The following is a 12,548-nucleotide window of genomic DNA, read 5'->3' on the forward strand; positions in this document are numbered from 1 at the left end:
CTTTGTCAGCTCTCCCTGCGCATTCGCTGCTCAGTTAGAGCCGAATGTGCCGAATCCTGGACCCTTCTCACCCCGCGGCCGTTCAAAGGGGAGGGGAGGAAGAGACGGACCTAGCTCAGCCAGCCCACTAAAAGCTGCTTTCTAGATTTCTCTGGAAACGAAACAGCCCCAGTATTGACTCCAAGAACGCAAAATGTACTTGGAAGAGCGCTGCCTGCCTGCATCAGGACAGCCGAAAGCCGGATCCCCTGGAAGAGCCTTAAGAGTCAAGGGTCTCTTGAAAAAGGGGTTTAGAAATTGGAAACGTGGTGTGTTTCCGGCTAAAAGGGGAAGCTGCGTGGGGGTGGGGGGGAGAAGTGAAAGATCTTTATTTGGGGAATAGGTTGGTTTTTTGTTTTAATTTTCTTGTTGGCTGTTAAGCAGTGAATTTATTTTGTTGGAGGCTTTAAGGGGGCTGAGAGATGAGGGAGGCCTTGTGCAGCTTGAAACTGAGGAGAGTTTGTCCGTTTCCAACTTTGCCAAAGCAGAGGGTTTCATTTACTCCTAACAGAGAGCGGGTGACAGGGCTGGAAAAGCTCCAACCAAAACACAATTATACGCTGCTGTTAGTTCGGGGAGTTTATTTGTGTGTGAGTGTTTGTATGCTTTGTTTCCTGAAACTTTATGTATACAAAAGTCCTCTTGTAAGTTGAGGTAGGAGTAGGGATAGTTGGGGGACTGTTCAAGATTGTGAAATTTCTTTTCTTTTCAAGTGGCCTCTTGGGAAACTGGTAAATTTCAAGTCAATCACAGCAGCTCTGGGAGCGTGAGGAACAGAAAGGAGCCCCATCGTTTCCCCATTTGGTAGATACCAGTCAGGGAGAGCCTTTGAAACTTGTCCTCTTCTTTTACTGAGTCCCATCCCCAGAGTAAAGCCCTGAGTTTCAAGATGTAGTCTGTGTGGGCTGACGTCTACTTTATTATGCTGTGTGAAGGAAGCAGTCAATAAAAACAGGCTTGTTTAATAGAAATATGGGGCTGGTGTGAATGAAAAATGACAGCCAGGAGCATTGTTTTTCAGCTTGATGTGGAGTTTGGGGGGTTAATGTTTCCTTGCTGCCGCGGAGTCTGTCCTGATGGAGGCTTTTCCGTTCTGTCTTTTAGACAGCAATTTACATAAGTCACAAGTAGTCGGAGGCAAATAGGAAACGGGCTGAGCGAATCCAGTGGTGAACTTTTCTATGAATGACGAGTAGCACTTACATTGGTATTTTTCTCCCAGGTGTGTTTTTTTTCTTTTGAAAAAAAGGGAGTGGGGAGAAAGTGGAAAACAGTATCCCAAAGCATATGATACATTCTTCTAACAGCACCCACATTCTTCTCTCCTTCCTAGCTCACCCATTGCAAGCCTGAAAACTGGAGTGTGAAGAGGTCTTGTAATGTGCACCCCACCTTACCTTATCCCTCCACTTGCCATCATTTACATTCTACAGATCTGTAGCAAATTATCCTGCCTCTGCTTTTTACAGAAAGCTCAGAATGTTTCTTTTAAAATAATATGAGGTGCTAGAGTTTTAACTTGATGGCAGTTAGGGTAGGATATGGAATAACTCTTGAGGGAGATTGAATAAATACTTCATTAACAAATGGAATCATGGTAGCTTCTGCCTGGAAATAAAGGATGAGTGTCTGTGTATATATGTGTGTGTGTGTGTGTGTGTGTGTGTGTGTGTGTGTCCCTGGCAGTTCTGGCAAGACTGGTTGTTGGCTGTGATCTAGAACCCTCCATTTAGCTACCACCACTCAGAAAGGAACAATGCTGTTTAAATAGCTCCAGTTATCTTTATTCTCTATCCTTACTAATCCTGTCCCCACTCCTTAGCTTTTTTTTTTCTCCTTGTGGACTTAATGTGTCCCGTTTAGTATGAGATCACCACAAACTCTTCACAATGTCTGCATTACAAGAAAACTGCCATTGGATGTTTCATGCCTGATTTGCTGTAATGAGAGATACTTTTAAGTCATTATTCTGAACCACAGTTTGAGACTAGTATACTTCGTTTGGGGTTGAATCTGAAAAAAATATCAAGTCGGATTCAGAAATCCTTGGAGGCCAACATATTTGTGTATGTGAGTGAATGTAGAAGCAAATGACTGGGGATATTGTTAAGCCATCATAGCTTAGGACGTACTTGACTCTGTGCCAGGAGTGCTGAACCTCCATCCTCGGTCAATAGCCACCTCCTAAAGAATTGATTTAATTTTGCCTTACAAATGAATAGGTGATTGTGCTTGAGTATTAAACAGAGAAAAAAAAAACAGACCTCACTTTATTGAAAGCTGAATGAGTTTAAGATATCCAGACATAATATGAATAGGAAAGCAAGAGAAAGGAAGGAAGAAGCCTACTTTATTAAATTGGGGAAGGCCATTGAAAGAAGGATATCAACAGTTTCCAGTGGATGGAGGCTTCCTGAGGAGATGGGTTGATGGCCATATTTTTGGTATTTAATTGATTCCTGTTGAGTAAATTACTTAATTATAAAGTAGGGGAAATGAATGGCAGTTAAGATCTCAGAAGCTCTTTCTAGTGTCAGGCATCAAGGAATCCGGGGCTCCTCTGTCCTGGTTATTGAAGCTTTGGTACCAGAAAGCAAGGAAGCCATTATTAAGGAGGGGTTGCTTTGGGAGGGTTGAGCTGTGAGTGAGCCCAGGTCCCCTCCTCTGTTGCCCATAATAGCACTTCCTGCCACCACCTCTCTCATGCCTCACCAGGCCTGCTATTTCACAAAGAAAACAGTAGCCATTAGACAACCCCCTCCCAACTTCCTGCTTCCAAACTGACAGACTCATCTTCACCCACACCCACCCTCCCGGTGTCTGTGGAACAGGCGTGGTTCCTGCTGCGGAGGCCACTCCTTCCACCATGGGCACCTAACTGCATCAGTTGGCCCCATGTCTTTCCTGGCTCCTTCCCTTCTGTGTATAGATGGGCTCAAGCTCCCTACTTTGGGGTGTTGGCACTTGATGGTCTTTCTTCCCGAAATCCTTCTCCCCACCTGACCCTCTTTTCCTGGTCAGGTCTTTGGAGAGGCTCTTTCTGAACCTGCATCTTAAATTAAGATCCCCGGACTTCCCTGGTGGCGCAGTGGTTGAGAGTCCGCCTGCCGATGCAGGGGACACGGGTTCGTGCCCCGGTCCGGGAAGATCCCACGTGCCGCGGAGCGACTGGGCCCGTGAGCCATGGCCGCTGAGCCTGCGTGTCCGGAGCCTGTGCTCCGCAAGGGGAGAGGCCACAACAGTGAGAGGCCCCCATATCGGAAAAAAAAATTAAGATCCCCTTACTGCCGACTCTCAGGACACCTAATCTTTTCCTCACTGGTACTCACCACGTTGTTTAGCATCTTTCTCTAGACCACAAGCTCTTGAGGGCAAGACCCTGTCTGTTTTATTCCCCCCACTATGTCTCCAAGACCTATACAGTGAGAGGTGATCATTCAGTATTTATAAAATGAATGAATGATCTTCATTTTTTAAAGGTAATCCTCAGTACTTTGTTAATTTTAGGCACTTATTTCTCCTTTAAAATGAACCTGCTTTTCTTTTTCTTTTTCTTTTTTTTAACCTTTTGCATGGTTCCTACTTTCTCACTCTTTGTCATCCGTCATCCACTGAAATCTGTCTTTTTCTCCACTACTCCACTGAAGTTGCCCAAGTCACCAGTGATTTCCGAGGTGCTGGGTGACCAGTGACCCAGCATTCACATTTTCGTCCTGATCTTGACCTTTTTTTGCAGCATTTGACACTAGAAGACCAGTGTCCCTGCAGTCCTAAACTCCTTCCTTAGTTCCTATGCCTCTACACTCTCCTGATTTCCCTTCCTTTTTCTAGCTGTTTCTTTCTAATCTCCTAGACCTCCAGCCTGGGCTTTTCTAAGAGCCATCTGTACAGCCAGCTGCCTGGTAAACACCATGCTTTTTTTTTTTAATTGAAGTATAGTTGGTTTACAATGTTGTGTTAGTCTCTGGTGTACAGCAAAGTGATTCAGTATGCATATATATTTCACATTCTTTCCCATTATAGTTTATTATAAGGTATTGAATATAGCTCCCTGTGCTATACAATAGGACCTTGTTGGTTATCTATTTTATATATAGTAGTTCATCCCAAGCTTCTAATTTAACCCTCCCACCCACTTTCCCCTTTGGTAACCATAAGTTTGTTTTCTATGTCTGTGAGTCCAGGTAAACACCATGCTTTAGTGAATGTCAAATAGGTATCCCATTCAACAGGTCTACACTGAGCCCATCATTTCCTACTCTTCACAAATCTGATCCTCCTTTTGTGTCATCACTGAATATCACTGCACTCTTTTTGGCTTCCAAACTACAAATCTACAAGTTGTCCTTGACCCTACGCTCTCCTTTATCTTCAGCTTCCACCTGGTACTTCATCCTCCTCATTACCTGTTGAACGCATCTCCTTCTCTTCATCTTCCTGGCCCCTGCCTTGGTTCAAGCCCTCAGCGTTTGTACCCTCCTGATTACAATAACTACTTCTGTCATCAGGGTTCTTGGTTGAAAGGGATGGAAGTTGATTCCTGCTGTTATGAGCTGAAGAAGGTATTGAAAGTATATCGGATAGCTCACAGATCCACAAAAAGAATTAGCCTCTGAAAAATGCATCAGGAAATGCAGCTAAGCATCTCCTGATTAGGACCTCACTGTGGCCTTGGCCTCCTGTATATTTTTCAGTTCTATCACTGATGGGACTCCAGATGTGATTGAATATTTGGTCATCCTCGACATTTAAAAATCTCAGAAATAAGCCAGCTGATTTGTCAGTGCTAGATTGTGTCCTTGCCCCTTGCTGCCTGTGGGAGAGGGGACTTCTGGTTCCAGCTTTGGGAGTGAGAGGTAGGGGTGTGACTCCTCCAATCACTTGCAAAATGAGCGTTTCTTCAGAAATAGAAAGGGACTTCTGACATGGATCACCAAAACAGCAACAGACATCTACAACACCACTGGACTGGTTCATCCAACCCTGGTGTTGCCCTGTTTATTTACTTCCTTGTTCCCTCAACAAATGTCGTTTCTTTTTTGGGGATCATTCTCTTGCCCCTCCTCAAGTGGGTAATGTCTCACTTACCTAGTGGACCCAGTTTGGAGTAGGTGATCTTTCATGGCATTCCCATAATACCCTGTATTTCCCTCAGTAGTACCATGTTTTCATGTATTATGGCTGTTAATTTTCTTTTCCTTTGCCTCCACTTTGTTATAAGTTTTTTTGGAAAGCAACATGTGTGCATGTTTTGTTTTGTTTTTGCTTGCCCTAGGGCCTCTCTTATATAGTAGGGCCTAATAAAGCATTGTCAAATTAATCAATTTAAAATGAGATTACAGAATATGATGAAACTTATCATATGCTGAGAAGTTGCTGAGAAGTTGCAATGCTGAGAAGTTGTCTAGCCTCACTTTTACAGGAATAGTGCCTTCCAAAACTAGAGGACAAATCTATTTAGTATTTCTTAGAGTCTCCACTAAAGTACTTTTTTTTTGCTGTACGCGGGCCTCTCACTGTTGTGACCTCTCCCATTGCGGAGCACAGGCTCCGGATGCACAGGCTCAGCGGCCATGGCTCACGGGCCCAGCCGCTCCGTGGCATGTGGGATCCTCCCGGACCAGGGCACGAACCCGTGTCCCCTGCATCAGCAGGCGGACTCTCAACCACTGCGCCACCAGGGAAGCCCTCCACTGAAGTACTTTTAACGGCAGAGGCAAAACAAGCATGTGTCTTTGATCACTGGGGTTGGGACCTAAGGTGGCTTATGAACATCTCAAATTGCCTTGAAGACTGAAGAAACCATTTTGAAACTAAAATGTACTGAGTGCTTCCATGTGCCAGGCACAGTGCTAAGCATCTGTTTATGTATATTATCTCATTTAACACTTGTTTAATAACCCTTTGTTTGAGTTCCACATAGCAATTAAGAAAACTAAGGTTCAAAGAGGTTAAAAACCATGCCTGAAACCACAAAACTAGAAAAGGTAGAATCAAGATTTGAATGGAAGTCGACTATCCATAGACGCTGGGCTTTCAACCGTGATGTGGTACTTCCAGGAATGTCCAAAAGCTGCTCTCCCCCGTCCTCAAGTAATCTTGGCACTCAGGAGGATGCTCTCTGTGGTCCTGTGTCCACTTGTACCCCATTTTTGAGAAGACAGGAGTGGAGAGACCAGATGTCTTAGAGGAGAAAGAGAAGAACCCAGGCTTGAGTACATCCTTCTACCCCTGATGCAGGAGATCTAGGAACCCAGCAGGACTGGGTGGGAGGTACCTGGAGCCTACTGCAGCAAGAGGGACCAGAGTACCTGTGGGACAAGAGAGGGACCTCACTTTCTGAGCCAGAGGCCAGCTTGAGAACGGAGAGCTTGGATTCCCCAGGTCACTGATGTGAAGCAAGGTTCAATTACGTGTGTGTTAAGTTATTACAACGGGGTGACTTTGTAGCATCCACTGAATTTCAGGTTTCTTTAAAATCTGCAAGGACTATATACACATGTGAGTGATTCTTAGCACAGTTGTGTTCTACTCACTTAATTCGTCATGCCTCCTGATAATATGTTAATTTGTTGGGCATGTGCACAGGCATTTGCACTCTCAATTGTAGCCCTTCTCAGCTTTAGTATCATTTAACAGGTGCCTAACCTATTCCTCAGTGCTTCTGCAGTGGTTTCTCTGAGCTCCAGGTTGCTTTGAGTCCATCTCGCTAGAGACTGCCAGAGCTGGGGTCCCAGTTCCTGGTGGGTTTTCAGGAATGGATCAATCAGAGCACCAGTCAAGTGACTGAGATCAGTCAAGTGCCAGGACAAGGTATGCCTGAGCTTAGCCCCACCCCCAGCCCATGTGCCTTGCAGAACCTTGCCGGGATCTCATGGTCAGCATTACCCCACCTCCCAGGAATTTTAAATCTTCAAGGAGACAAAAAGTAGAGACTTCCACTGCAAAGAAGGGGACCAATACCCGTCAAAGTATTGATCACAGAAAAGTTCAGTTCCATGGTGGTGGTTTATTAATATCCTCTTCTATAATCAGAAAGCTCAGTGGTATCGTTTAAGCTGCCCGCACCAGGTGGTGTCCTCCCTGTTTCAGATAATCATGTTCATTGCTAAGCACTACCGTACCGGTGTTCTCCCCTTGCCCCTCCCTTCCCTAGCCCTTGCTCTGCACAGGGAATGATGAGTTCAGAGGTGAAGCAGTAGTTTGGCTGTGACAAAATGCACAGCACTTGGTGCAGCTGACCTTGATGTCATTTATAATGTAGAAGGTGCAGCCTGTGCTCTAAAACACTGGACTTTGATGTGATTGTTTCCTTTTATATAGTCATTAGCCTTGGAGCGCAATGTGCTGACAAGGACTAAAAATGGAAAATCCATTTAGAGATCTGTGCCATACTGTCTCCTCTGCAGTGGACATCACTGATAACCTGGTATTGCCTGACACCCCCAGCTCTGTAAGCCGAATTATACCGGGGCCTTTTTCTTCCTCACTTCTGAAATTTTCATCAGACTGAATTTGCTTCACACCTTTCTTGTCCTCACATGAGGATGCCTTGGAACAACCAGGATAACATGGATGATTAAATTCCCTGCTCCTGGGACTTCCCTGGAGGTCCAGTGGTTACGACTCCATGCTAGGGTGGGATAGGGAGGGTGGGAGGGAGGGAGATGCAAGAGGGAAGAGATATGGGAACATAGGTATATGTATAACTGATTCACTTTGTTATAAAGCAGAAACTAACACACCATTGTAAAGCAATTATACTCCAATAAAGATGTTAAAAAAAAAAAAGAAAAAAAAAAGACTCCATGCTTCCACTTCAGGGGGCGTGGGTTTGATCCCTGGTCCGGGAACTAAGATCCCGCATGCTGCTCGGTGCAGCCAAAAGAGAACAATAACAAAAACAAAAACCAAATTCCCTGCTCCTGGTTGCTGATAATGCAGGAAGTAACCAAAAAATGGGTGGGTAAAAGAGAATGCAGTAGGGTGAGAGAAAGTCTCGGGGCGCACTGATTTCATTTCAGCATAATGCAGTGGCTAGATTTGCCACAAACCGTTGGTCAGCATTTCCATCTGTATGAGAAAGATGCTAACAACTTGAGAAACATTGAGATGAACATGGTCGTATACTTCATTCAGTAGATTGTGCCTAAAAAGATAGTATAAGCTGAATTTTTAAAAAAATCAAATCAGTATATATATCTGAAATATTTAAGGAAAATCTACAGTGAGAAGCCTTTTATAATTAAAATGATTCCCCCTACAAATACAAGTAGAATCACCATGAATTTTTTTTTTTTTTTTTTTTCCGGCTGCACTGCACAGCTTGTGGGATTTTAGTTCCCTGACCAGGGATTGAATCTAGGCCGTCAGCAGTGAGAGGGTGGAGCCCTAACCACTGGACTGCCAGGGGATTCCCCAATCACCATGATTTAGAGTTAAAAGCAACTTTGCAGGTCCATTCGTCTAACCTTTTCATTTAGAAATGAGGAGCTGAGGCCCAGAGAGGTGATGTTTAGGCCCTTTCTACCCACCTTGTGCCTGTTTGGCAAACAAGAAATTTTGCAAGCCTAGGTTTCAGCATCCTGGATTTTTGCATGAGATCTCCTGGAAGCAGGACAATCTAATCTGTTTGTGTGGGTGTCATTCATTACCTTTTGGGGGAATTTATTTCACCTTCTCTTATGTGTACCTCAGGAAAGTAAAAGATGAGGAGGCATTGTGAAATAAAATTTAGCTCTGCAAGAGATCCTTTTAGATCCCTGGTTTTGAAGGGGATAGACTGAGTGAGAAGCAATTTAACAGTGAGCTCACTTGTTTTCATTCCTTTGAGAACATCACTTAGGAAAATTAGCTCAGTAGTTGCTTGGGCAGGGGTGCTCTTCCTTGGGGAAAAGGTGTGCATGTATGTGGGTGGGAAGGGAGTGGGCATTAGACACTGGACATGCAGTTGCAGGAGCAGATGGGCGGTCCACAGCCTGGTTTTCCCCGGAGCACTGTGGGCCCGGTGCATGCTGGGAGTCAGAACATGTTCTTTTTTGAGAAGCAGCCCACTGCTCCCCCCACCGCTGATCGAGATACCTGAAAGAGCAATTGCTTAGATCTTTTTTCTTCCAGTTTTGTTAAGATATAATTGACATGAAGCACTGTGTAAGTTTAAGGTGTACAGCATAATGATTTGACTTAACATCATGAAATGATTATCACAATAAGTTTAGTGAATATCTGTCATCTCATATAGATACAAATTTAAAGAAACAGGAAAAATTTTTTTTTTCCTCGCGATGAGAGCTCTTAGGATTCACTCTCTTAAAAATTTTCGTATATAAGATATAGCAATGTCAATTACATTTATCATGTGTCTTAAATCTTGTTCTAGACCTTGAAGGAGAGTTAGGTGTAGCCCTGTAGTGTGTCCTGAGTGACTGACCGCAGAGTGGGCAGTAAATGGCTGAGGGAATGCTGCTCCGGGAATCTGTAAGACTGTAAATCCTGTGTTGTTAGGTTGGTACCTACGGTATTTACGGTTTTAAAGATGTATGGGGGGGCTTCCCTGGTGGCGCAGTGGTTGAGAGTCCTCCTGCCGATGCAGGGGACACGGGTTCGTGCCCCGGTCCGGGAAGATCCCACATGCCACGAAGCGGCTGGGCCCGTGAGCCATGGCCGCTGAGCCTGCGCGTCCGGAGCCTGTGCTCCACAACAGGAGAGGCCACAACAGTGAGAGGTTCGCATACAGCAAAAAAAAAAAAAAAAAGATATATGGGGGTTTGTGTTTGTATACATAGCATCGTCTGTGGACTTACATTGGAATTCAGTCTCCAGCTTCATCGTGACAACATTTAATTTTATAGATAACTGGGAGTAAAGTTTCTTCCAAGGAAATGCTGAAGCAAAGAGGCCACTAAGCAGAATGCCCTAAGTGACCATGACAGCTTGAGGCCTGAAGCCTTAAGACCTCATGTCCCCAAGTCAGGGTTGACTGTCAGGAGGAAAATAAGGAATTTATGAACTTTCCTTCCAGCGTGACCTGCCATGTATCCTTGATGCCAGCTCACCTGGCCCAGGTATGTGTTTTCATGTGGCCCCCTCCGCTAGGCAGAGGAGCTGGGGACCAGAGGTGTCCCCAGAAGTACAGGCTGTTCTGCTCACCATGGACAGTCCTGTTTCCCAGGTACAGCCTCTCTCCGTCAATCACTGCTGCCTTCCCTGGGCTACTCATAGCAGCAAATGTTGACTGAGTTAGTACTTCCTCTGCGGGGCCTGGAGAAGCAGATTGTGTGTATAGAGGGCCCTGCCCTGACAGAACTCCTGGTTCAGGCCATCACACACGGGACGTGTGCATTCATAGGACAAAATACATGATGGGGAGCTTAGGTTGGGTACAGTCAGAAGATGAGGCAGCAGACCCTTTGAGAATCTAGAGGAGAGAGTGTTCACCAGACATTGTCGTGGGCAGCAGTGCCTTCACAGAGGGGTTAGCTGGGACTTCAGCAAGGCCCTTTAGGGAAGAGCAGAGGAGAGTGAAGGAAGGAGGTTTACGGCAGCATGGAGTGGAGGGTTCATGGGCAGCGTTCGTGGGCTGTATTGCAGTGGTACATGGCGCCAGCCTAGAAGCCAAGCTGCCCAGAGGGACATTATGGGTAGCAGACAAGGCACTGGGAATCAGGAGACCAGTTGTACTCCTGACTTTGCCCTTGGTTGTCTGTGCAACCTTCAGTCGCTGATTAGTCTCTCAGAACTTCAGTTTCCTCGTTAGAAAAATGAAGGCATTGACATTAGACTAAAGCATGCCTGAGATACCATTTAGGAGGCAAACACAATTATTGTAAAGAACCGGGGGTTTTGAGCTGGAATAGGGTAGGTGCAAAGTAGTGTTGTAGGAATACTAAGCTGACAAGAACCCTGGGTTGGTCTGGAGGATAAGCTGAGCCCTGGTAAAGGACCCTGGGCAGAAAAGTATGTGACTCTCCACTCAGAAGAGGAGAATTGATTTCCCTTACGTGATCTCTGAGGGTAAGATTGAAGACAGAGGTGGGGGCTGGTCTGTGGAGTTAGTCTCTGAGAATACCCACTTTTACAAGGGAAGGAGCTAGATGCATCCAGTAAAGGAAACAGAAATGGAGACACTCAAGAGGTAGGAGGAAACCAAGGAGAGAACAGGGCTTTAGAAGCCAGGAGGACAAGAGCCCCATGGAGGCAGTGGTCAGCCATGTCTAAGGAGAGGTGCTGTAGAAAATTGCTTTGCTGTCTTCTCCTTGGGCCTCAGCAAAAGCTTTGAGCCTGTGTTTGAAGAGCTCATCTGCTAAGAATACGTCATGAGTGTTCCATCAATATTTAGTGGACACCCTAGGAAATGAGGGAAGGCATGCGGGGCCCAGGGGATGACTGCCCCAGCTGTGAGCAAGCACCCAGGCTCCTGAGGAAGGGAGACTTTGATCACCCTAGGACCTTCCAAGTCCTAGTTGCCAGTAGCTTCCTTCCTGACCTCCACCGCCATCACCTCTGACCTCTCCCTGTGGCATTGCACAAAATCAGCACTGGTGCTTAAGGGTAAGAAGTGAATATAGGTAGGAAATTTAATCCAGCTCTTCATGCTGGAAAAAAGTTTTGGCCAGTCTGAGAATTAGGGAATTTTTCTCTCTTCCCTTTCACCTTTACTTCCTCTCTGCCCCATTTTTTTTTTTTTTTTTTCCCCATATGACAGGAATGCATGTTTTGGAAAACCACTGGTGGTTCTGCCAGGGGTACCCTAGATTTGACATATACTCTGAAGCTCTGAGGGTTTTAGTCTTTTACATGTTAAATAGGATTTGAGCCACACTAGTAAGTTGAGCCTTTCTGAGGAATTGTTAATCTCTCCTGAGGTGAGCACCACTGAGTTAATGCTATATCAGTGATTAGACAGCTTCACCCAGGAGGTGCTGGATAAATAAGGAGACTTACAATCACAAAGACAGAACCCACCGTGGCCTACCTACAACATTTACCTGGTTAAGAAGTACTCATTTCCCATTCTGTAAAAAGCAAGCAAGGATGGGCTTGCTCCAAGGAATGTTTTTCTTCTGTAAAGTTATCTGATAACAGTAAAGTATTAGTGCACTGACTGTTCTCCTTATTGTAAAGCACTTACAAAACCATTTTCACCTTTGAGGGTTAAAATTAGAATTAAGTCAGTTATGAAACAGCTAGAATGAAAATGCACCCCTCTGCAATATCACAAGTCTAAACGCTGGACTCAGGTTCTTCAGACAAAGGAGATAATTAAAGAAGGAGTCTCTCCAGAGTTTCCAAGGAGGTAGAATTCAGGGGCCAGTAGCGCCAACAAAAGGGAAGGAGAAGAACTACTGGGAAACAAGAATAGTGAAGGAAGTCGAGGGAGTGGCCGTTTGGCAGGTTTTGACATTTCAAGGGAACAATGAGGAAGAAATAGTGAGTGAGAGGGACGGGGAGTGGCAGGCAGTGGCAGGCACAGGGTGGGACCCAGACTTGATGCGGAGCCTCCTAGGAGA

General features: G+C 45.3%; 2 protein-coding genes across 5 annotated transcripts in view; both read left to right on the forward strand.

Annotated features, from left to right (window-relative positions):
* The window catches only part of DMXL1 (Dmx like 1), a 262,636-nt gene that overhangs the window by 226,207 nt on the left and 23,881 nt on the right, over positions 1-12,548 (forward strand). The gene's annotated exons all lie outside the window — the stretch shown is intronic.
* The window catches only part of TNFAIP8 (TNF alpha induced protein 8), a 122,846-nt gene that overhangs the window by 84,771 nt on the left and 25,527 nt on the right, over positions 1-12,548 (forward strand). The window lies entirely within an intron of this gene.

This window comes from Pseudorca crassidens, chromosome 3 (genome assembly GCF_039906515.1).
Source record: "Pseudorca crassidens isolate mPseCra1 chromosome 3, mPseCra1.hap1, whole genome shotgun sequence".
In the NCBI taxonomy this organism is placed as follows: Eukaryota; Metazoa; Chordata; class Mammalia; order Artiodactyla; family Delphinidae; genus Pseudorca; species Pseudorca crassidens.